Genomic DNA, 26,244 nt, shown 5'->3' on the forward strand with positions numbered 1-26,244 from the left:
ACAAGTGACTGAATGCTGAGGTTTGCTGCACAAAGTTGTCTTTAATACCTTGTGGGAAAACAAAACCCAGATTTTAAATCTTACGCCTCTCTCACTTGTCAGTTAACGTGTAACTTCAGTGCAAAGTGAGTGGGGACCTCTGTGTATCAGGTGCAGGGAAGCTGCCACACATTTAGTTGATGGAGGCTGTGCAGTGTTTTAGCAGCATATAATGAATTGCTTAACCATGTAAGCAGCAGCTAGAGGTGATCGGTCCAGGGAATAGCAATGTAGTTTAAAAATTGCACCATGGAAAATAGTAAATGTTTATGACCCTACTCTTGTGCAGGATTTACAAGAAGATCTTTAATAATAGCAGTGTTGAACAATACTAATACTTTTTTAATTCTTCGTATTTTTTCTGTTTATTATATTAAGAAGTTCATTAACTCCTTCCCTCCTTCCTTCAGACAGGATTAGCCGTTGTTCAGGCAGTCCAGAAAAAACTATATGTGTCCAGGAAAAATATTTCCTATAGAAATACAGTATTGCTTTCCTCTCCTCATCACTAAAGCACCTATGTGCATATTCATTGAAACGAAAATCATTAAAATAGAAAAGTGAAACAGGTTATATGATCAGACAAGGGCCTTTTAAAGAAGGTCTCTTCTTACCTAAGCCATATACCTGCCCCCTCTTGTGCTTCTAAATCCAGTAGGTACAAGTGGAAAGAGCAATACTTTTCATCATACTTCTTCAAGAAACTAATGGCCTATGTGACCATCTTTGCAATGTGGGAGAAGTCCTCTTTACAAAGATAGTTCTATTTCATCTTAGCACTACATACAGAAGAAATGTATACCTGGTGTGTGGTTACCCATTACTCCCTGTTTTAGATGTATATTCCGTAGTGGTACCCTTCAGGAATCCCACAGGTTTCAGCCTGTTTCAAAATTCTGTGCATTCCTTGAGATGCTTTGAATCACAGTTGAGATTCTTCTAATACTTGCATATAAACCATGATCCCAGTAGTGAGCTGTGCTCATCATATTCTTTTAGAACTTATTCTTGCCCTGGGAAATGTAATTAGCCAGAACAGTGTGGGTAAGTGACCCTGCTGGTGCCATTCAGCTACAAGGAGGCTGATGTTTTACATTTTGCAGGCACAGAGGTTGCAACCACTGTAAGGCTTTGCATTTAGTTTGTTACTCTTTATCAGTAGTTCCTTGTTGGCATGAAGAAATATCTGTGCTTTAGGAGTTTGGCACTATGTAGCTTATTTTAATGGTGTTATTAAACCTATCTCAGTTTTATCTGCATCAGGCAATTCCTTTTTCTGCTACATATTATGAAAACATTCTTAGTCAATTTATTATTGATATTAATTTTTAATGTTCTCTGTACTGTATGCTGGATAATGTTATGAACTGTTTCTGAAACCAAAGTGGTTTGTAATCTAAGGAATTACTTACAGGGATGCTTCAGTGAGTACCTGCTGCTTGCACGTGGGCTCATGATCTGGTCCTGCCTCCCAGCCCCTCTCACCTGCAATCCCTGCTGGACCCTGGAGGTTGTGTAGGGTACTGTGATGTGCTCTTTCATGTAGAGTACCACATCCCTGCTGGGCTGGGGGCAGTCTGATGTAGTGAAGAGGGGGAGCAATGAACAGTTCAAAAGCTCAGCTATGTGGGGTTAACGAAAAGTAGGAAAAATATGTTAAATGCAGGTCATGGCAGAGTTGGATTCAGAAAAGAGGTCCAAATCTTTTATCACCTTTTTTGCATTGATATGTTATTTATTGTATTTAAATTTGACACAAGGAAGTGACTGAGGAACTACATGAAAGCCCATCTCTTTTCCAGTTGCTCAAAAAATTCAATAATTAGCTGTTGAATATTTCTTCTAGTGTACAGAGCCCTCTTAATTCCATTAACAATACATAGTTATGGAAGTAAAATGCCATAGCCAGTGGATCTTTGTTGTAGATAAAAACAGATCACAAAAATAGTTCTTTTCTTCTTCACAGAAGAACTTGCTCTAATAAGACTTCCTTCAGAATCTTAGAACCTGAGCTTTGCTACAGGTCTCAAGACTTAGAGGTCCCAACTTTTAGAAGTCCAGCTTCTTCCTTTTAATAAACAAATCTGCATCAATAAGGACCTCCAAATGAGTGCTCAGAGATCCATGACTCTGCTAATGCATTATGAAAATGAAGTGGACTCTTCTAAGTGGAATACAGGTGTTCATCCAGAGCGCTGTCAGACTTGGTTATTGAGGGATAATGGGCTTCCCAATGTAAATGACAGTGGCACAGGGACCAAGCTTTCCATTTTAAATACAGGCAGTAGGTAAAGGCCCATGCCTGAAAATCAATTAAGATGGCTATCATGGTGGAGATTTTCCAGGGCCAAAGTCCACCAGTGCAGTAACTATCATGTCGTTGTTAATAAATATCGAATGCTTTGCGTGCAACCCTGAAAAATGATTCATAAATGAAAATTTGGATTTGTGTCAGATGTAACCAGGATGAACCATGTTTAATCCCCTGAAAAGGAAAACATGATTGAGCAGCCTGCATTCCTCATACCAGTAAAGATCTCCTACCTGAGGAGAAAATGCAGGATCAGGCTTGATGTAAGAAAAAAGAAGGAATTTGTACACTGCATAAACATCTCATAATGAACCACACAGATGACAGCAGTAAAACAGGATCCATTATTCATGCTCCAGGCACAAACAACAGTGCAAGTGTATTTCCAACACATACAGATGAAAGGATGCCTAATAACAAGCCAAAAATGCCTAATGTTTGCCAGCAGTCCTTAATCAACACCACGGATGTGATTGACCATTCAACAGGAAGATAATTTCTCAATATATGACCATCCCTCTTCACTTTCTGGGCAAAAATCTTACAAGCAGTAAGATAAAGACCATTTTAAGGGCACTGGCATTTCAGAGTGAGGGATTAAAATAGAGTACAATTCCACCTCTCTCCTCTGTAAAAGATGAAGAATGTGAAATTTTTGAGACCTCTGTGCACTTTTCATGTGCTTCTGCTCCAAATATACCAGTGCCTCCATCTCTGCAGGTGCCTAATTCTCTCTTCCTTTTCAGTTGGCTCTAAAATAATTTCAGAAATTACATCCTTCTATGCCATCTTCCTCATATTTCTTCAACTTCTACCTTAGGAACTTGAAATAGCAGAAAGAGTCACAAACTTTTTGCTTTGGTGCTTTCTAATTTTGACCCAGTGAAAATTAATACAATGTGTATCTTTATTGCTAGCTGTGAAAGAAATCATTTGAGATGAAAGCAACAAACATTAACCACTAAGAGATTATAATGTCTGATAGATCCATGGTTCAGTACATCTAAGGAAAATTGCTGCTACTGTCCTATGCATTGAAAAATGTTCCAATGATAATCTGTAGTGTAATTCAGGGTTGATTTTTTTCCCCCCCTTCTTTTTGTCTTGGTAGTCGAACAAGGCATCAAATACAAGAAAAAAATGGTCAACATAATATCTTTGAAGAGGGACAAAACTACTGTGATTGTTAACTACCTTTATATAAATGTTTTCATTCTTGCACTCCACAATAGGTGGTTACAAAATTAAGAGTTGGTTTAGTTAAACAGATAAGACAGTATCTAAAGGTATACAAACTGACAGAATAGTACAAATATAATACAAATTTGCAGATGTTGCACTATAATTATAGAGCAAAATTTATGGAAAAATGAAGGTTGTAAGTAGGGTTTACAGAAATAAATATTTCTTTATTATTATTGTGCAGCCTTGGAGGTATTTTAATGCTCTTTCTTCCTGGGATAAAAATGACTACTTGATATGCTAGAAGCTAAATCTATGGAAAATTTTCTCTTAGTTCTATATAAAATAACTATAGGTTGTGTCTCACTGGGGCCTGACCAGCTTGGTGATGCTCTGTATCTGATAGTGGGAAGAATAAAAGCCTTAATTTATAGTCTGCTTTTTAAATTTGAAGGATTTTCTGTGCGCTATATATCTTTTTATGGCACAGAATACCTTGGAGGAGTATCCGTGGCTCCACAGTTCACTTTCTGGATGTTTAATAACAGCAAACAGTAAAATTTATTTAGTGATGGTGAAACAGAGGAACAGAAATTCCTGAGGGGGCTAAGTTCTGATTTACTCAGCTGAAGTTGCAGGAAATAAGTAGCAATGAAATATGAGTAAAAATATTATGGCTAAACAAATGTACAAATCGTTTCAATCTCTGACTTTCTTTGGGCTGTTAAGAGAGCTTCAATTCCCTAATGATCTTAGATTTCAGATGAAAGTGGGTTAGCAAGGTGCAACTCTTATGAATAGTTGTTATGGAAAAAAACAGCACTGTCTTCCAGTCATTTTTCTGAAACAACATTCATATTTGGTCCTTGTGCTGTTGGAAAATTTTCATAAGAGATGTGCACATGGCACAGCATTGAGCTGGATATTCCCAACACACCCACACAGGCAGAAATCCCCACCCAGGTTGCCAAAAGCAGCATTCCTGCTGGAGGCTGTGCTCAGTCTCCACATGCAGTCCAGGTTTCTGGCCTTCACACAACCCAGCTTTGCTAGAAAAGTCTGCATGAAATGCTTTCTCCTGAAGAGAGAGATGATCCTGTTCGATCATTCCTTATTTTATAGCTGATGTTTATAACTTAATAGGCTTTCTGTGTGTCTCTAATAACTCAGCTGGGTTCAGAAGTATTTAGTGTGATGGTCAGGGAGTGAATTTCGAGGTGAAAATTCTCAGATGTAGACTGTAGAGTAATTGAAGGGTGGTCATCCAGTGAACAAGAACTGTGACAAGCAATGAGGTTTGTAATAAATAATAAGGTTTGGGATCTTTGAACTGCAACAAATAGAGCATTTGAAAATATTTTATGAAAAGTGAGGAAGATTCCAAAAGAGTAACTCCAAGGTAGTGGAGTGTTGGATGATTTACATACTGTGGGGGCAGAGACTGATGGGGTGACATGGATTTGGTGGCCAGGACACTTACCCAGGATCTGAACTGATGTCCTTGCTTCATATTTCTTGACTAGCAATTCCCTTCCTGACCTTGCAATTGATTTCTGATAACAGCTTTTTCCTGAGGATGGGAAGTTGCTGTAAGAAAGTTCTGGTTTTGCTAATAGCATTTTGTAGTTGAGGGAAAAGTATTTAATTGCATCGGCTCTGATGTGAACACAGGGAAATCTTTTAGGAAAACAAACAAGCAAACAAAACCCACAAACAATCAAAAGTCTTTCAGCAAGTAGTCCAAGTAAGAAACTGGAGATCTGAATAAGTCTCAAACTTCCAAAGAAGTTGTCATGTGAGGATTACAAGTATTTTACTGGCAGATTTCTGCCCTGTGTTACCAGTGTAATTTGAGGCCCTTATTCTCTGTGGATTCTGGTCAAGAATTTTCAAAAAATTTGACTATAATCTTTCATGCAGATAAATATGAAGGCATAGTTTTAGTTTAAATATAACTTGAAAAAATCAGTTGTATGCATTTAGAAAACAAAATAACATGTGCATACAGAAAGAGAGACCTCCTAAAATCTCTCTTATCATATGCAATAAAAAACCTCTTACACAGGGCTGTTGGAAGGAGTGAAGAAATGAGAGCCTTTTTTATTATTATTTAATGTGGCCTGATCAAAGATAAAATTTCTGATGAGTGTCAGTCCTCAATAATTAGTGAAATACACATTTTCCTTTAATGTCCCCACTGTCTACTCTGTAATAAAAATTATTTAGATGTCAGAAATATGTTTTGCTGTACTTGTGTTGAGCAGCATAATTTCATTTGTCAGTGGTGATGCCCTGTTCTTCTGTATTATTTTGGAAGGTACATCTCAAACCTTCTGTCTTGCAGCAGTGCATCTAAATTTGGACTTGATTTGCAGGGTGTGTGCAAGGGCCCCAGCACTGCTACCCAGGCAGGGTATGTTAGTGATATCACTTTCAAAAATTATTTTTATTTCTTTTAAATCTGTCAAGGTGTTATTGCTAGGGAGCCAAAAGCAAGCACACTCATAATCTTTGATTTTTCATTTCTGGGCTAGAGAGAAAGGCGGAATATCTAAATGGGGATTAAAAAAAAATCTATAGTAGAAAAAGTAAATTCTCTAATTCCATGTCAAGGGATGGCAAGAGAAGGCTGTTGCCTCACCTCCTGGCTCCTGTGCAGCTCTGCTGATGAGGCAGCCCATTGCCAGGGCAGACAGGCACTTACCCGAGAGGCTGGAAGGGAATCAGGTCAGGACACGATGGTGCTTCCCATAATTTATCTGTGGAGAATTGTTTTACTCCAATCATCATTATAGGCAGAGGTGAATGGAAAATTTAAAGGAAATAAATTTGTCAGATCTGTTGTCGCTGATTTCACACAGTTGAACTTAAACACTGTTGGTTCTCCATTGCCTCTGTTTCTCTTGAGCTGAACGTGGACAGCCAGCTGAAACAGGAGACACTCAAAATCACGCTCAGGGTTAATCTCTTGCAACCTAAAGAAATTTCCTAAGCTGACCCTCATCTGTGCTTTTGGAAATAAAGGAATCATTTGGCCAACGCTTTCTCCATTTGCAATTAAACGTGCTGGCAGCTCTCCAAAGGGTGCTCTATCAGCAGGAATATTTAGCAGACAGAGGATATCATTTCAATATAGTGACCCAGCCTGTTGCCAGATGGAATAGAGGGCTGTTGAGTGAAAGTAAAGCTACAAATGTTTTTGTGAGCAAAGGAAACTACCTCTAATTTTGGGTAGGAGTGTGATACAGCGATAAGGAAAAAACCACAGATTTCTTTGTTCTTTTTAGGGTTTTCTACCCTTTTGTTTTCCTTTGTCTTGTTTGTTTTCATGTTATTTTGAAAAAGAGACTGCAAAACTTCTTTTAAAGCATATTAGCTTTCATTTTGTGCCAAACTATGAAGTGACATGCAGCAGAACTGCTTTTTCATGCCAGCAGCTGGGAGGTCTGCCCTGAGCCCAGAAAATGGGGGAAGAATTGGGGGAAACTGCAGGTCTTCACAGTTTTTGTTGGCAATTTTGCTGATCTCTGGTTTCAACAATGCTACTGGGGAAAGAAGCTGCCAGACTGGCACAAACAGTCCACTACTACCCTTTGTTTCCTGGTCTCCATCTCATGTCAAGGTTCAGCATGGTCCTCGTTGCAATGTGCTGGTTCATGGTCATGGAAGTGGAAAGGAAGCTTATGAATCAACTTTTGAATTCCATTCTCCAGTAAATGAGTCTCATGCAGTGTTTGTTATGTTGACAGCTGACATTTAGCTTTGATTATTTATGTTTCATAATATTTTGGAGCCTGGATTTGATGGCATAGGTTTTAAAAGTAATGAAGACTTCAAAATAATGAGACCTCAGCATTTGGCTGCTCCTGCCACAGTGAGAGCTGGGGAGGGAGGGGTGGACCTGCTTGTTGGTCTCTACAGACTGGATGGCAACAAACTACATGGGGGCTTCTTGAAGAAATTGTCTTTTACTTGCTAAAAGTAAAAGAACTTTAGGCAGTTCTTGGTTACAGAAAGAATACTACATTTCTCTTTGTAGTAATTATTTTTTTAACCGAATTAAATTAATCATCTATTCAGGAATTTCTTTGGGATGCTTAAGAATTTTCTGGTTTGGGGAGACATCTTCCTTGTCCAGTTTTAAAAGAATCATTCTTTCTAACTACTATGTAGCAACTGTTTTTAAAGTTGTAAGTCAGAGAACATAGTATACATTACCTTCTTACCACAAGTTTCATCTGTGCATTTGTACTTTTGTAAGATCACCAGGCCTTGATCTTGTTTCTGCTAAGCACTTTCTGCTTGCAATAATGAATGTCTTGCTGTAAGAGGATTTCAGCTGGGCAGATGTACCTTAATGTCTTGCAGCAGGATTTACTGTTTTATAAGACTGATTCTGGATTATTGTGTTCTTGGTTGGAATGTGGCAAGTACTGCCCATCCTGGGACTCAGGTTAAAGGAGTAGTGCTTGTGGGAAGCAAACTTAGACCTTGTACTGCAAACAGAACAGTTTAATTAAGCTCAACTGTATAATTAACTGTTATACTCAAACTAGCCCATACTGTACCGCAGAAATAACAGACTTCCAGCAGTGATCTGAAGCTGGCTGAATCCTACTATGCAGGGGCATACCTTCAGTATTGTTCTAATTAGGTGTTGTATTTGAAACTCTTTCTAGTCGTTTATAGTTAAGTTTCTGAAATTACCATTATGCAAGTGCCTTTCCAGAATACCTCGTGGAGAAAGATCCTTTTGGCAAGGGGAAAGCTCCAATCTGTGATTCCCATACTCAGTTTTATGAACAAACCATCTGTTGGCTAGAGGGGGTTTTTAGAAGGCGTTAAGGCAGTTGAGCAACTGCAGTTGGAGAAACTCTGCCTGCAAGGCTTTGTGTGCCCCTCAGGGCAGTCCTGGGGGATGGCCATGTCCCTGCCCTGTCCTGCAGAACATGCTAGTCTAGTAAAGAGCAGTGATCACACTTTGCAGAATTCTTGTCTATAAATTATTTTAGCCACATAGAGAATTATAAAGCTATTAGTGCTACAGAGAGCAAATACTCAGAAAGCTCTACAGAAACAGGCTTGTTCCCTAAAGTCTTTGGGGGTTTCATGTGTTAGCTAATGTAATATATTTCGTTGCCATCAAATCTTGTTGCCTGAATTTTTATATGTGGTTGTTTTATTGCTTTTAACTTGGTAGAATCATCGTAGTTAGGATTGAGCCCTACAGGACGTAGCTGCTGTTGAGTAGCTTCCTAAATGTCTCATGTACACCTGTTGTTGTTGTATTTCAGCCTTACTTTGACTACTGTTTCATTGCTGTCATTGTTGCGGGTTTCCTGGAACTGCTGCCTTTTGCTTTAACACTCAGCATTTCAGCAAAATGATGCTCTTTTGTTGGAAAATTAAGCACAGAAGGTATGGGAGAAATCCCAAGAAATACATAGTTTTCTGTTTCAGCAGCAGACCTTCAACTTCTGTCAGTGCCTACCTTCCTATTCCCTGTCACATATATCTGATGGGTTTGTTGTTGAATGTTAATTTTTTTTGTACCAACTTGACACTTTCATATGGCAAGAAGTTGGCATCGGAGTTGAATGTTGAAGTTGAGTGTTATCCTTTTTTTCTTGCTTCTTACAGACTTCTTCCTAATGTCTTCAACATTCTTATGCTTTTGCAAATGTGCTTGTCTGAAGTACTGGTGCAAATTAATTTCCATATCTAATTCTTCTTTATTTCCTTCTGAATGCTGTTGGGGAATAAAATTAAATGTATACAATGTGCACCAAATGGGATTGCCTCTTCCTTTAAGGTCTAGTTATTGTAGACGTTTGCTCTTGCTGTGCAGAAAAATAATGTTAACAGCTGCTTAATCTAGTTAGAAATGCATCTTGCTGTGTATTAAAAATTACTTCCACTTATCTTTTCTAGTGGTATAATTTGTAAAATCACATTTAAAAAACTGAAACAGCCTAAATGTAACCTTGTTCAATATTTTTTTGTGTTAATATATAGAGATTGAACATTTAAAAGGCCTTTGAGCATATGACAATTAAAATAGATACCTAAGAAATATCAACCTTTTAGGCACTATAGTACTCCTAGAAATCTTGCCCAAAGGGCTTATAATGGTGCTAGATTATTTCAATTAAAAAGAAAAAAAAGAAATCATTCTGCTTCTTTACAAATGGGATTTGCTATTTCTGGAAACTATTAAATGTTCAGATTGAGGACCCACCCTTTATAAATTAATGCAGCACAGAAGAGTAATTAAATTTGGTAATCTCATTAAAGCTTTTAATGGAATTGATCATTTCAAAGAGTTTTTCTGGTTATTGGGATTTCTGAACAAAGGAGTCACTATTGGATTATTACTGCTCTTTTCCAGTAGCAGTTTGTTTTCAGTTGCCATGCAAGAAAGTCTTTCTGGGACCTTGATTTGTTTCTGTTGAGGATGGGACCAATGCACAGTTCCCCAAGGAGATGAGAAGCTCATTTGTAGTGTTCTCCTCTAGATTGTTAGTCACTAGTTACATAATTTTTTCCTAAAGCTGATTACAAACTTAGGTCTAACATCTATTTTGAAAATGCTTGTTCATTAAAGCAAAAGGGTAGAGCAGTCATTTTTTACTTTTTGTAAGTATATTTAGCAAATAACTTGCTCATATCTACCTGATTTAATTCTTCAGTAAGGAACAACTTCAGCAGTCTATGGTTACTGTGAAATAAATAAAATCCTTATTCCCATTTTTTTCCATTTAGAAACTTAAAGTTGTACTATTGCAATATCATGAAACTGTAGTGTATCGCTGTAGTTATTTTTGCAGAACCTGGCTCATTGTGTCCAAGTTAAAACAAAACAATGTAAAAAGGCAAGAATAATCCTACTGAGCTTTTTTTTTTTTTTTTTTTGGTATAGCAGTAAGTTCTACAGTGGATGTGTGTATTTTCCTTATTGCTGTATGCATATATATTTAAACCCATTACCTTGTTTTGATGGCCCCCTTCTCCATGATATATCTGACTTTTCCTCGATCATATCTTTTCTAAACTGAGAAATTCCACTAGTTAATCTCTTTCTACATGTAATTCTGTACCTTTGAGTAATGTTTTCTGCTCAATGATATCTGTTACTGAGATAATCTTTTATAGATGTGAGAGACAAGAACCGTATTCACTATTAAAGGTGAATGGTGATGGTAAACTTAAAGGAAGTGAGAATACAGTATAAATGACTGGTTTGTGAGTTAGAAATAAGATTTGTGGACATGTAGCCAATTTTCCTGCCATATCATACATTTTTGGTTAATCTACAGGTCAGAATCAGGACTGCACAGTAAGATTGTTTTATGCACATGAGTAGAACAGTAGACCAGGTTAATATAATAGGAGAGCAGAGAACCACTGTTTCCATTCCTAGAACAGGCCCTTCAACAAGTTACTTTGAAACCCTAGATAATACTTAGTCTTGTGCCACCCTGTCTGTCCATCCCTGTCACTCCCCTCCAGTCTCATCCCAGCCGAAAGGTTGAGGCAGGAGCCAGTGCTCTGCAGGCAGCGACACCTCTAGAGAGACACAGACTAAAATTTGTTCTCAGGTCTTAATTCTGTCCCAGCCTCTCCTGGGAGAGCAGATATAATGGTGGACTTGGTGTAATTACAGCAGTGTTCAACAATATTTGCTGTTTTTATCGAGAAATGTACTGTGAAAACTTTTATTGGCATAAAATCGTAATTAATGTCAGACTAAAATTTTTCATTTGTTCCTTACTTCTCAAGTGCATCTCCAGAAATAAATGTTGAGAGATTGCTTCAGACCTCTGTGAGTGTTTGCTGTTAGAGATACCATTTATTTTACTTCACTGCTGCAAGATTTATTTTGAGAAATGTTTGTGAAAAGATTGATAGACCTCATTTCAGAAACACTTGCTGGGGACCCAGGCAGCTGATTTGCAGGTACTTCCAGGCTTCTTTGTAAAATAACTGAGTGGGGAAAACCAAAGCAGCAAAGACAGAAGGTTTCTGCAGGTTTTCAGCCATTTCTGTGCTGTGACTGCCTGTTCTCTCAAGTGTCATGTAGGAGACAATCAGAGGCCAGTGTAAATCCTGGCTGCCTTCCTTTTATGTGCAGTGACTGGGGGCACAGGGGACAGCCCTACTCCTGCCCTTTCGAGATTGCTTAGTGTGCAAAGCAAAGGAACAGCCCTGGGCACTCGTTTGCCTCCCGTTAACACACACAATCTGCAAAATGTATCTGCCAATCATCGTGGTGATTCCTGCTGTGCTTTTACGGGGAGAGCTGATGCCTGTGTCCCTTGCTTATCTAAGATTCTCTGCAGTCAGTGACAGAAAGGGAAAAAGATGCCTCTGATTCTCCAGCAGAGAGGAGGGTTCTGTCTGAAATTGCACAAGTAAATCCACAGTGTTTGATCCGAACGCTTCCTTGTACGAAACCGGTCAGTTTTAATATCAGGGACATCTGCTTAATGACTTCTCTACTACCTCGAAAGTCTCATTAAACTATTTTCAGTAACATCACTACGATTAAAGTGCTGGTAAAATACTGTAGGAGCTACTAAAATGACATTAAACTTAATCTTAGCTTTGCTAATTATTAGTCTTATTTGTATGAATGAAGGGTACATTAGACTTTTTGTTAGTCTCTTCTATCAGGCAATACCATATACTAAATTGAAAAAGGAAAATAATCTTGATTTGACAATAAAGGAAGCAAGAAAGGAAAAAAAAATCATGCAAGGTTCTCTCTGACAGCTGATTTTCATGCGAGTCTGGTGACTTCAGGATATTGAAACATGGAAAGAAGGAGAGTCCAGTGGTGAGAATTAGGATGCAGTCTCTTTGTTACTGAACTCCCAACAATGCTCAAGGAGTAGGACTTCCATGTACCTGATGTACATAATTCCATCACTAATTCCTTTAAATGAAACAATCATTAAAATTTCTGGCTTCAGACTGTATTAAAACAGCTGCACTTTCCTGGGGAATGCTGTTCAGTATAACTACAGTTTATCAGCTCACAATAGAATTTCCTTACATTTAAAGCATTTGAAAATTACTCTAGAGTACTCTGAGTCTAACAAAGACTTATGTCTTTGATACGAAAAGCTTACCAATGTAAAAGTGTGCCAGCTAAAGACTGGGTGCCTGGGAAATCAGATAATGGGCTTCATTAAGTTTTCTGAGAGAGTCAAACCAAAATATTTACTGTTTGAGGTCCCACCAGCTCCTCCTACAAAGAGATCCCTCTGTTCTGGACTCATAAGCTGCAGGCTGTGCCTTGCCAGCAGTATGAAAACAGGCTGGGCAGAGAGGGAATGGTTTAGGTGAGGGTGTCTGTAAATATTCTCATGTACAAGGGATAGTTTCTTTAGTGATAGTATAACATGATGCCTGCGAGACTGTGAGATTATTTACTGAAAGAAAGGCTATTCACAGGAGCATGTAGTGACAGGACAAGGGGAAATGGCTTCAGACTGAAAGAGAGTAGGTTTAGATTAGATATTAGGAAGAAATTCTTCCCTGGGAGGGTGGGGAGGCCCTGGCACAGGTTGCCCAGAGAATCTGTGGATGTCCCATCCCTGAAAGTGTTCAAGACCACATTGGATGGGGCTTGGAGCAACTCAGTGTAGGACCAGTGGAAGGTGTCCCTGCCCATGGCAGAGTGGTTGGAAATAAGTGATCTCTAATGTCCCTTCCAACCCAAACCATTCTATGATTATATGATTCTGTGCCTACAAAAAGCTACAAGATCATGCACATTTTGCTGTTCATGCTGTCTTGAAGTGCATCCCTTTTGCCTCCTGAACATCCCTTTAGGGTGCTTTCTGGACTTCTGCAAGAGAAGGGGGGTCAGTCCTACAGGGATACAGATGGAGACTTCCCTGCTGGAAGGCATAGTGTCATTGTTTGTGGTTAATCACGCAGTACCCTCCTGTCCAAGGAAGCAGTTTGATGTCCTGGGAGCAGCCTTTAGCAGTTGAGAGCTCCATGCATTACTTGGTTACAGTATTTAGCAGACTTGAGGTCCAGTTTTAAAATGCCAAGTGAATAGAAACCATTCCTGGATATCATTAATTAATGAATCAGTATGACCCCTCTCTCAGCATGCCCCAAAGGCTTCATACAACACAGAGGTACTGACCAGCAGACTCTGACACATGGGGTTTTATTAGTGCAGTTTATCTTTTACCTGGGGCCTCAACTAATTGCACTGGCTTTAATGTAAGGTGTTTTCAGATGGTTTTGGACGTGCTCTGTTATGTATTGTATCCATGAGCATATGATCTGGCTGAGGTTTTTTCCAAATGAGTTTAATTTGCCCACTGAAAACTGAAATTAGCTGAAATTCTCTGGACTCTTAGTGTCTGAGTATGGAGTCGGATTTTGGGGGGGATTTTTTTTTTTTAAATAAAGTTAAGTTGTCTTTTCAAGATATTTGATAAAATGTAGGCCATTCTTGAGGCTTTGTGTTTCCAGTGCCGCAATTCTAAAGGTGGTACAGGTTAGATGTGTAGTTCTTTTGTTTGCTTTTGAGGAAGTAAATTTTCATGAGAAATATTTGCTATGCTGCTTTTCACAGTACAGTATAAGCAGTACTGTTAGATGACAATTTTTGGAGGCATTATATCAAAAATGGGATTTTACATCTATATAAATTCAATTATAAACTGTCCTAAATATTTTCTGTAGGCTAAATGTTGGCTTAAGTTTTTCAGACATCTATTTCAAAACCAATTTCAATAAGAAACCTATTTTTTATGACTCTTAGCCCATAATGTTGAAATATCTTGGCATTTTCAGAAAGACAGAACTTCAAAAAGTCTCAGGTTGTCTTGCAGAGACCAGAAAAATTCCTAACAGTATTTGTTGTCCACCTACTGTTAATAAAAATGTTTTCATGTAATCTACAGCTGATATTATCAGCTACTCTTGAAAAAAAAATATTTATTATCTTGAAATTTACACCAGCAAATATTTAAAGGGAGTGAGGAGCAGGCAATTCTTCCTTAATATCTTGCTGTACAGTGAGGAGATTTCCAGCGTCAAAGAGCACCTGGTCCTTCTGGCTAAGGAGTGTGCATGTGTTTGTGTAGCTGGGCTCATGCACTCTGATCATCACTACATTATTCTTGTTCTCCAAAACATGCTGTTGATCTTGTGTGAGACTGGACTGTGGGGACTTGTAAAAGTCGCACATTTTCCAGGAGAAGTTAGGCTTTGTTACACTTAACAGCTTGTGTGCGTGTGTGTGTGTTGATTAAATAGCACATTATTTTTATGAGAAAATCTCTTTGTATACAGCTTAAAGATAAGGTGGAAACTTGACATCGTTGCTTTAACAGTGCCAAAATAAACGTCTGGTAAATTAGTACAAATAAATGTACTTGTGGTTTACTGTCTGTGGGGAAAAGTGTTTTTCACTTCAAAATGTTGGAGCTAGCAAATTGGGAATGTTAATTTATCCTCGCTCATGCTCACAGTCTTTTAATTCTCAGGTGTTTAGCACATGTGAGTGTTTAAGCTCCCTTGTGATTAAAATGCCAGTCCTGCTTGGCCTCATAATAATTATTAGTGAGACTGAGAGTGTACCCACTCAAACACCACATGGGTATTTGAAACCAGTTTGAAGCAGATGCAACACTGACTTGTAGGAGGCGGCTCTGGATCCCTCTTGGGCACATGTCTGGTTTTTCAGACGTGCACCCAAGGTCAGGGAAGATCCCTTTGGGGCGCCCTAGGTCTGGGCTGCAGACAACTGTGTAATTTCTCCTGCACTTGGATGGTGGCAAAGAAGTGCTGGGAATTTTCTACTTTAATAATACTGTCAGAGTTCAAGCTCAGCACCAACTCACATGAGTTAAATTACAGAAATAAGCTGTACTAGATTTGGTGTTCCCATGCAAGGGCTTTGTAAGTGTATATATTAGTTATAGTGCTCCCTCTTTCTGTGTCTTTGGTGACCCAGTTTTCCTGCTCTCTTCCCTGTCCCTAAGCATAACTGAAGGAAAGTTGCTTAGAGACTGGTGATCTGATTTTGATTTCCTTTTATGACAAGGTAACCCTCTTAGTTGATTAAGGGCAGCCAGTTGATGTAATCTTTTGAGATTTTAGTAAAGCTTTTGATACTGTCTCTCCCAGGATCCTTCTAGACAAAGTGTCCATCCCACAACTGGATAAACACACCATGTGGTGGGTCAGCAATTGGCTCGTGGGTCAAGCACAGAGGGTTATAGTGAATGGGTGACATCAGACTGGTGACCTGTTACTAGAGGGGTTCCTCTCTAGGTAGCACATTGCCTATCCAGGAATCATAAACTAATTTTGAAAAAATACTTATCACTCTGAAAGACAGAAGTTTATCCATGTGAATATTTTATAATTGACACAATATTCTCTCATCTTACTGGAAAAGGCAGATAACTCATCTGACTGTCCCTTGCTCTGTAGTACTTTAACCTGGCACATTTCTTAGGGGTTTTGATTTCTTTCTCTTCATGAGAAGTTATAAATGACATTCATACAGCAAGTCTGTGGAGGGGACTGAAGATGAATTCTGCACTGTCAATAGCAGAAATAGGATGAGGGAAGACCAGGCATTTTTCTGTGCTGTTTTATAGGCTGTTGAACCCTATAATACCTCTGGGCAGATATTTTGGTGCCAAGTGAATCTGGGAAATTGAAGTTTATTCCTCTGCCTCCCCCATAAGTTCAGGCCTCTCTGAAGATGAACTCCCCTTGTGTCCCTTCACTGGGGGAGCTGTGCTGATCACTGTGTTCTGTGGAATTTCATCAGTGAGTTTCATTCCTCAGGAGCTACTGTCATCCTTCAAAACATTCTTTTCCTCCTTTCTTCCTAAGCCCAGCTGGAGCTCTAGGTCTGCTATCCCGTTTCCTCCAAGCCACAGGTTAGGACCAGCTTTCAATTGCTGTTACTGCTGATACAAACCAGTGTTGAATCAAAAGCTTTGCCCCGTGACATCACCTCCTTTCTGAACCCAGACTTAATGAATGTCACTAGTCAGCAGTACTGCCTGAAGGGCGCGTGTGAAAACCAAGGCAAGAGTATCAAGAGTATCAAACTCTAGGCCAAAAAGTACTTTATACATTCACCACTAGAAATCATGGAGCTCAGGTCACACTGTTACTGATTTTGTCCGAAGCTAGGAGAAAGAAATAAATCTTGAAAGAAACTGTTAAGGATTAATTTTGAGAAAGGTCAGCTCCTCAACATTTTCTGGATTCCAGAAATACTTGTTCATTCAGTTGCAATGCTGTTGGCAGTTTAAAATATGGGTTTGGACTTGTCAGAAGGGGGGTAATCTATTAATCAGCACTTCATCATCTACAACTGCTTATCTTCTCTTTTCTGTAGTTCTTCTTATTAGTTGGACATCAGCATTGTCTACATAATTCATACCATCCATCAGCAGGAATGAATGAAGTACACAGCAATATATCAGTTTGACTAAGCTCAATAAAGCAAAAGAGAAGTAGAAAATTATTGCAATAATCTTAAATCTTTAATGATAGTGGAGTTAAATATATATCATTTTCTTTACTCATTACTGTAGCGATAAAGACCTGTGGTAGTACATAGTTCTAATGGGACATAGAAAGTTTCTTCTTATTCTATTAGAAAAAATATTTTTTCCTTTTTCTATTTTTTTTTTTTTTTGAACCTCTGGGACAAATGGTTTAATGCCAGAGTTCAAATAGATCTTGGAGAATACTTCTTCCAAACTTTATATAAAAAAATTAACTGAGCTTCTGATGGAATTAACTTCACTCCAACTGTGCCTCTTTCCTGTGTGTTTGACAACCAAAAAAAAAAAAGTGTGTTAAGTTTTCAATGAGAGAGATTCAGCTGTTCCAAAGAATGAATGGCACTCATTTTTGTCTTGGTTAAAAATACTTGCAGATGTTTCATTAATAAACTGTGTCCTCCTATGAGAAGGGATTAAATTTGATGGGAATGCAGGAAATGTTCTTGCTGCAATTTGCATGAAAGTTTCCTCAGCTTTGGCAGAACCATATGATGCACAAGGCTTATTATACTTGTTTGACAAATGTTCTGAGGATTCTACAGCTGTCTAGAAAGCACCACCCCAGGGCTGCAGGGACTGAGCTGAGCTCTCCCAGCACATTTTCCTTGGACTAGGGCTGGGATTAGACTGGACCTTAAAGCAAAAACAGAGCTGCTCTTCCCGTCCTTACAGACTGAGACCAGATACAATCAGGGCTGACAGGAGACAGAGGAGAGAAGGATGAAGGAGGTGATGTGAGAACTACAATCTGGTGAGGCTGGAGTAGGTTGGAGCTGCCTGGATAGGAGACTCAAGCTGAAATCATGGTGTGAGGAAGGGCAGACCCAGATGGCAGGTGGGACACAGAGATGGAAACAGGAACCATGTGGGGCCCTGGGGAAGACTGGTCAGTGGGTGAGGCAGAGCATGGAGCAGAGGCAGAAATGAAGACAGTGCTGGAAGACCCTGTGGAGGATGAATGGAGGAGGCATGAACAAGAACATGTGTTAGCCCCACCGGAACTGGGACAAACCCACAGATTTCTCTGCTGTCAGTGTTAAAGGATTCTCAGGAGTTTTACAGTGATTTTCTAAGTTTATCTGCCTTTACTTTACACAATTTCGTGCTGTATGCTCAGCTCTGCTTATTAAGCTTTGAGACAAACATTAATGTAAGGCTGAATTAGGAAATATTAGAGGGAGCAGAAGGAACAGGTTCAGATTAATTTATTGGTTTTCTCCTTTTCTTTTAGTCTAGGACATCCCTGCAAAGAAACTATAAGGGGAAGGTTTTGAGACTTGACAGGTTCAGAACTGTTGGGATTACCTGTACAATGATGGATGGTGCTATACAGCAGCAGCACAGTAATGTTTTGGCAGCCCATTTGCCAAATCTTGCAGGAGGATTGACTCAGAACACACACTGCCTCAATCAGTGAGAAACTTTCCAGGTTAAGAGCAATCCATGCGATGAAAATCCCACCCTTTTTGGTGCAAAGGCTTAATATGAAGTAATTGCTTTTAATTAAACTGTTCTGAGTGAGACTGAACTTTGCAACTTCAAAGCATGTGTAGTAGATGTTTTTGTTGCTTTATACCTATCTCCATAGTCCCAAGAATTCTGGTCACGTTTTAGGTAAGTGCTGGTCATGAAAGCAATTTATGGATTAACATGGATTAAAGGGAGGTTCTTTCAAAGGAATATTTCAGCAGTAAGAATGATAGGCCTAAATGGCACTTGTAAAGTTTCTAAAACCTGCACTTTCTGCTGTCTATTGGACTTATAATCAAAGCTCTGATTTAAATTTTCCTTAGTAACTTTATGTGATAACTTTTCTGTGTCCTCTAAATTACTTTGTCTATTCCAGATAAATTGATCTCATCAAGAGTGAAAGGACATCTTTTTTGAAGCATCAAATCTTTCTTGCTAGAATCTAGATTTATTAACTTCACGTTATGAAGTTAATAAATGTTGTCCCTCTCTCCCTTCTGAGGCCTTTAAGGAGAGAATGGACCAAACATTCAGAGGTTTGGAACATTTATGTGTAATGAGGAATCCTTAAAAATTAATTGCATCTTTATGCTTAGGGGCTGACACCTTATATTTGAGAAAAGCACCTTTGGAAGGTTTTGTTGTTGTTGTTGTTGTTTCTGCTCTTTTTTGTTATTTGAAGAAATCCATCTGGGACTTTCAAATCTGTTCTCTCAGACATTCTGTGTGTAGTAAGATGTTCAGCTCCTTGCTTCAGGCTCCAAATTGAGAATTAATGAAATGGATAGTTTTAAAGCACCACTCTAAACATAATTATAGCAGAAGGTGTTACTGAGATTGTAACCTCGAGTTGTACAGTAGCTGTAGAGATATCATTCCCCAGGGACACCTCCCAGCAGTATGAAAGGATGAATAGCAATCCAGCAGCCCAGACCAGATGTGTAGAGCAGGTACATACAAGATAGACAGCAGAATGGCAGAAGCACTGATGTACAGATTTCAGAAGCAATACCATCTCTTTGTGCTCCTGAAGAAGCCTCAGGAAAAACTGGGAGATGTTCTTTTTGAGTGCTCAAGATGTCTGCTGATGACAGCTATGCTTCTAGAAAAAGATGAGTTTTCAATTATAAACTGTGGTTATTCAACCTATAGAACACTGTTCCTTACATATACAAGCTGTTCTCAAACATGGTTGATTTTTATTTAGAACATTGAGGATACACTACAAGTAGTTGGACCCAGGAAATAGATTTATTCAATCAGAAATACATAAATATTGATGTAGCAAAAAAAAACCCTCAAAGAATCTACTTTTAAAAAGCATTTAATGGAAATATTTACATCCTATTTGTTGAAGAGGTATAATTTCAACTAAAGCAACATTTGAAATACCTTTGATTTGCATGAATAAGTACAAATTCTTTCCTCTGTGACTATTCTTTTGAAGAAATCCAACCAAAGTACTTATGACTTTGCCTGAAAGCTATAGTTAGCACTAATTTAGCTAGAAGTATGTAACAAAGAATATTTTATCCAGCTGTAAGTGTGTGATGAAATGGTGGGAATATATAGCCATTTGTTATGCTTATATAGCAGTTCATAGCTGTAATAATCCTGGATCACTTCACTCTTCTCTGTGAATTAGGCAATATTAATATCCATTTTTGTCAATGGAGATTGAGAGACAGGGAGCAAGAGAGCTTTTACCATCTGCTCTTAATGGAGGCTTAACCTTCCATCTCTCTCTGCCCGTGCAGATAAACTTCTTTCAAAACTTCAAAAGTACTTTATTTGTAAAGTTCAGGTGTCTCCTAGGACCACACTGTCACAGTTTTGAACTTTTGAACAGAATATCTCTGTTTAGGGTTGAACCCAGAGGTAAGGCAGAACCCGTGTGCTACAAGGTCTCCCAGACATTTTCCAGAATCACAGAATCATAGAATCAGCTGGGTTGGAAAAGACCTCCGAGGTCATAAAGTCCAACCCTTGATCCAACACCACTGTGCTTACCAGACCATGGCACTAAGTGCCAAATGGTTTGGGTTGGAAGGGACCTTAAAGATCATCCAGTTCCAACTCACTTGCCATGGGCAGGGACACCTTCCACTATCCCAGGATGCTCAGAGCTCCATCCAACGTGGCCTTGGACACTTCCAGGGATGGGGCATCCACAACCTGTGCCAGGGCCTCCCCACCCTCCCAAGGAAGAATTTCTTCCTAATATCTGATCTAAACCTACTCTCTTTCAGTCTGAAGCCATTCCCCCCTTATCCTGTCACTACATGCCTTTGTAAAAGAGCCTTTCTTGTGGGCTCCCTTCCAGCACTGGAAGGTCACAATTAGGTCACCCTGAAGCCTTCTCCAGGCTGAACAATCCCAACTCTCCCAGCCTTTCCTCGTAGCAGAGCTGCTCATCCCTCTGATCCTCTTGATGCCTCCTCTGGGCTCACTCCAGCAGCTCCAAGTCCTCCCTGTGCTGGGACCCCAGGGCTGGAGGCAGCTCTGCAGGTGAGGTGTCACCTGAGGGGGCAGAGGGGCAGAATCCCCCCCTGTCCTGCTGCCCATGCTGTGGGATGAGCCCAGCACACGGGGGTTCTGGGTGCCAGAGCACATGGCTGGGGCAGCTCCAGCCTCTCACCCACCATCACCCCCAAGTCCTTCTCCCCAGGGCTGCTCTCATCCTCTTCACCCCCAGCCTGGACTGATGCCAGGGTTGCCCTGACCCAGGTGCAGCACCTTGTGCTTGGTCTTGTTAAGCCTTGTGAGGTTCCCATGGCCCACTTCTTGAGGAGTGGGATGACATCCCCTGCTGCAGTTGAATGAGTGCCAGCTACTTTTTGAATTTGTCCAGTGGCATCTGTGGTGAATTCAATAACTCTGTGCCTACAATAGCCTGGAAGATAAAGCAGTACATTTGGGGCTTTGCTATGGGCATGTCTGTATGAAGATTTACTGGATTTGGGCTCCTGTGTCTAGCTAACTAAGGCTGTAAAGCCTTCAATGATTTACCTGAAGTTACCTAACAATTCTGTTGTGGAGCAAATAATTTAAATTGATATCTCCAAAGTTAGTGCCTTCCCACTCACTGTCGATACACTGATTAGAAGCTGTCTGAGGCTATAAGTTAGTACTTGTAACTCTGTTAAAGCTGTTTTGAGTGTGACAGCTTCCAGCCTGGTGCCTCTTACCAGGCAATTTGCAGTTGAGTTGGAAAGCAGAGGAGCAGCGTGGGAGCTGCAGCTGTGCCATTTCCAGCCCCGCACCAAGCCCTACCAGGCATTACCTCTCCAGCTCTGAGGCCTTATGGGCTGAAGTCAGGAACTGGGGAGAAGTGTTTTCTTCTTGGTTGTTCTCCATATTCTTTTTTACATATGTAAAATACTGATTTATGTGGAAAAAATACTCCTTACCTTGGCAGGAGGTAACTCTCCTATCTTTGAATTCAGTTTCCGAAAAGGTTGTCTTATCTTTATGTTAAAGTGGACTCATAATCTTACCATAGTGCCTTTGCCCATTTCAAACCCATCAGTTTTTTTACAGGTTCTTTTCTTTTGTTTCTGATATTATTGTAAACACACTTTTATTAAGCAATCTATAGAGCTCACATCAGGCTATTTCACAATAAGTGTTCCTAATCTTCTCTGTAAAATTCACTCTGTGCATGTTTATCTTCTGGTAATTCAAACTTGCTTCCAACTGTCTGCTTTTTATATTATCATAATCTTGATTCAAATCTGGCTGGTTAGGAGTTGACACAAACAGGTTTATTAAGGTGTCTTATTCTGTCTGACAGATCTCATATTTAGTAATGCATTTTACTCCTACCTTATTGATCAAAAAATCCTTTTACATTATTCATCTTTTTCTGCCAGTTTTCAGAGCTTGTTGCTCAATTGATTCAATAGTGCATTTTACATTACAATATTTGTAACCAGAATTTCTTATGTTCTAATTTAGATGTAGGGAATACCTTAAAATTCCTTTCTAAGCCAGTCAATTTTCTGAGTAATAAATATATCTATCAGTGTTGTTGTAAATGAATTTTAGTTCTTCTGAAGGTTTAGGGGACTCTGCTATGAAGTTATCTACTTGCATTTAAGTATCAAGAAAATATCTACACTTTTTAATACACAAGAGCTTTAGGCCTGTGACTTCTCAATCCCCAGCAAGTATTCTGAGAGGCAACTGCTGTATAATATCTGAAATATCTACATCATCTGCAACATCTGTATTTTTTACAGATATGCTGATCAAAGAAAAGCCAGAAATGGACCTCACCTGGGCAAACTAGAGGTAAGTAGCAACTCTTCTGTAGCCATTTTGAGCTATGCCCTTTTGTTCCCTTATTTCCAGAGGAGCCTGCTACTGCTTATTGTCCCTGGTAAAATTGGAGAGCATGTTAATTTGTGTATATGTGTTTATGCTGTAGGTACAAGTCATCTGTGCCACAGTACAGAAAAGGAGGATAATATAATCTATACTGAAGGTTTTTTCAGTAAAGACTGTTGTTTTTTTTTTTTATGTGAATTATGCCCTGGTGCCCTCAAATCACAAAATTTGATTTTCTTGTTATCCCAATGAAAGTTTCAACAAGAAACTTACGGGTCTGATGTCAGTGTAACTCTGGAGCTATATTGTAACTTCACTGCTTCAAAACTGTTTTTCTTGGCTCCAGCCCCACAGCTGTGTTAAAGTACAGGTGCACAGAGAAAATGCACTCAGACATTCAGAGTACTTGCAAGATACTCAGCTTTCCTGAACAGTGCAGGCTGGATGCCCAGGCATAGCAGAATTCCTACTTTCTTCCCTTGGAGCTCCTGTCTGTGGACTGGTACAGTTGCCTTTTGTCCCAGGTCACTTTGTGGTGAGCACTGAGGGCAGCAAGCGCACACAGGGACCAGGAATCTCCTGGGGCTACTTTTGCATTGTGTCTCCATCCTCTGCCACCACTCCCAGAGCAGGAAATGTGGCCTTGGGGTCTCAGTAACAAGTATTCCCATTCCTTAGACGTGCCCTAACTAGGTGTTTGTCTCATTATGAATGTGTTAGGCTCACAAAAATCTCTTATGTGCTGGCATGATGAGGGACCTGGAGAAATATGACTTCTACGTAACATCTCATAGCGATAAAGAGTTTCCATTCACAATTTTAGGCATCTGCAGGCTTTGACTGACTTCACAGTGCTCACCTGCATGACATTAGACATTCATTAGACGTGGTGATTTGTGTTTCTTTTCTTGCACTCTCAGTTGATGTAAATTGGTATGGCTGACAAAACACCAATCAGTCAGGTTGTCTTACCCTAAAAAAGCCTCAAGCTGGGTGCTCTAATGTGGCACAGACTTTCCCAGGGCTTAAAAAAGGGTCTCTGAAAATTAAAGAGACTAGTTTAGTATATAAACGGTTGTGTGGATATGCACTGTACTTTATATCATATGGCAAAGGTAGAATGGGAGCAATTGTGGTTGCTGTCTATAAATGGACCAAATGGAAGGTAGAAATGTTGAGTTAAAGGGCAGTGTTGGCACCAGAAATGAAATAAACTTTCTACAAATAAATTTAATTTGGTAATGAGAAGGTTGAGGTTCTGGAGCAACTTTCCATTTAGAGTAGTGGGGACAAGAAACCAAATTACTTCTAAGATGGAACTTGCTTGTTTATGAAGTGTCTGTGTTGTGTGGCTGCCTGTGATAGCAGGGAATTGCATTTGATGACCCAGGAGGTCCTTTCCAGTATTGCTTCCTATGAATATGCAATCATTATGAAAATAAATAAAGCTTCTAGTGTGCTTCACTGGTTGCAAAATCCTTTCTGTAACAACCCTAGGAACCTTGCTGGAAATAATTAGCAGAATTACCAGTTATAATCTGAAAACACAGAAAGCTGAAGTGACTGGAGGAACAATGTGAAGAATTTTTCACTCTCTGGATTTGGGTGGCAGAATTGTGTATGATGCACTTCCTTGAAAGGGTAGTTGCTATTAAAGCAATTTGCTTTATGTCTTTTGCTTGCATTTACAACAGAACATCTTTGTATGGAACCGTATATTCCCTCTGCTATTGTGCTGTGTCTGTGTGCATTTTTAGCTGTCCATCCCATGCTTCTATGCTGTATATTTAAACAATTGGCAGAGGAAATTGCTGGCATTTACTGAATATCCAGAATTAACTTGTCCAAGATTTCCTTCTCTGCTAAGAAAGCAGGCCCTCCTTGCTGTTGCAGTAGTCAATGGTTCCCGAGTGACCTCCTGATCCTCAATTCAAGCCTTTCAGGTGGCTGCCTCACTTGTGCTTCTGCTGGTGGAATACAGATCCTCCCAGGGTTACTGGGGCTGCTGGCTGTATTTCTGAGCAGATCAGGCCTAACAAAGCAGCACTGCTGGAAATCCAAATGTGCTCCGTAAAGCATCATCAAAATACTAACAATAAATCACAAGAGTCTGTGCTATGCTACAAATCCTGTGATTCAGCGTGTCAAAAAGGAACTATTAGGCTTCCAACTTGGGATAAAATAATCACAGGAAAATAGGTGGATCTGTCAAGTTGTTAAAAGATAATGCTGAAATATGCAGCAATCTGCTCAGCAATCAATCTGTCAAAGATGGTAAATATTAGTCTAGAAAATAGGAAAATAGACCTTTTTTTACATTAGTACTTGTGAAAATAACTTGTATTTGACTTTGCATTTTAATACTCGCGTCTTTAACCCACACTGGAAGGTTAGAGCCAAAAAAAATACAGAAAAAAAATTATGTTTAAAACAAATGCAAAACACAAATTAAAAAAAAAAACCAACTTAATAACCCTAAATCCCTGCTGTATGACCTTGTAGAAGACAAAGAAACAGTTTGTATTAAGAAAAAAAATTACTTAGCCAAATCTAGGTGTAGTTTAAACAAATCTTTAAGGTTCATTTACAGTACCAAATCCTAATGGCCCTAGAGACCTGACAAGAAGGAATGGAAAGTTTCAGCTTCTTCCTGCAAAATTACAAAGTCACCTTATCCATTATCAATTGCTATAAATCTCCCCTGTGTGCTTAGTGACCTAAAAGATGGTTAAAATACACTGACTTGCAATGGCAAAAGGATGACTGGATATATTTGGCTAGTTCTGTACTCAAACTGTGTACAATATGAAAACACAAACCCTACATTTTCAGATTTTTAGCATCATGAGGCAATGTGCTTTTGGGATTGCTGATAATTGATCATCTCACAAATGAAAGGAACATTTATGGTGCAGCATTGCTATTACTTGGTGCCCATTAAAGAGGGTGAAGAATTCTGCAAATGCTATAGAGTGCAAGAGGCTGTTTTCAATCCACTGCATATGTTCACATTCCTCACCATTTCAGACATATGGCTTAGCTAGGAAGAAACTTATTGTCCTCTTTAACTTCTCAAAGATCATTAAAAAGCGATGCACTTAGCTGTGCTGTGCTTTGCTGTCACTGTGCAGTGCAGAGGAAATGCAAGCCTGTAAGATATGATGTAGATGTAGCTGGTTGTGCTTCCTAGAGTTAAGGTTTCTTTGTATGTCCATTTTGTAAGATTTGTTTCTGCTGAGTTGAGCTTTGTCAAGCTGAAGTATACTTGGCTGCTGCTATGGGATGAATTTGGGGCTCTGTCAGCAGAAATAATTGAGCTTCTTCTTGGAAGGAGACTACATTCTTAAT

This window comes from Pipra filicauda, unplaced genomic scaffold, assembly GCF_003945595.2.
Source record: "Pipra filicauda isolate LSUMZ 115617 unplaced genomic scaffold, ASM394559v2 scaffold99_size2403431_pilon, whole genome shotgun sequence".
NCBI classification, from domain to species: Eukaryota; Metazoa; Chordata; class Aves; order Passeriformes; family Pipridae; genus Pipra; species Pipra filicauda.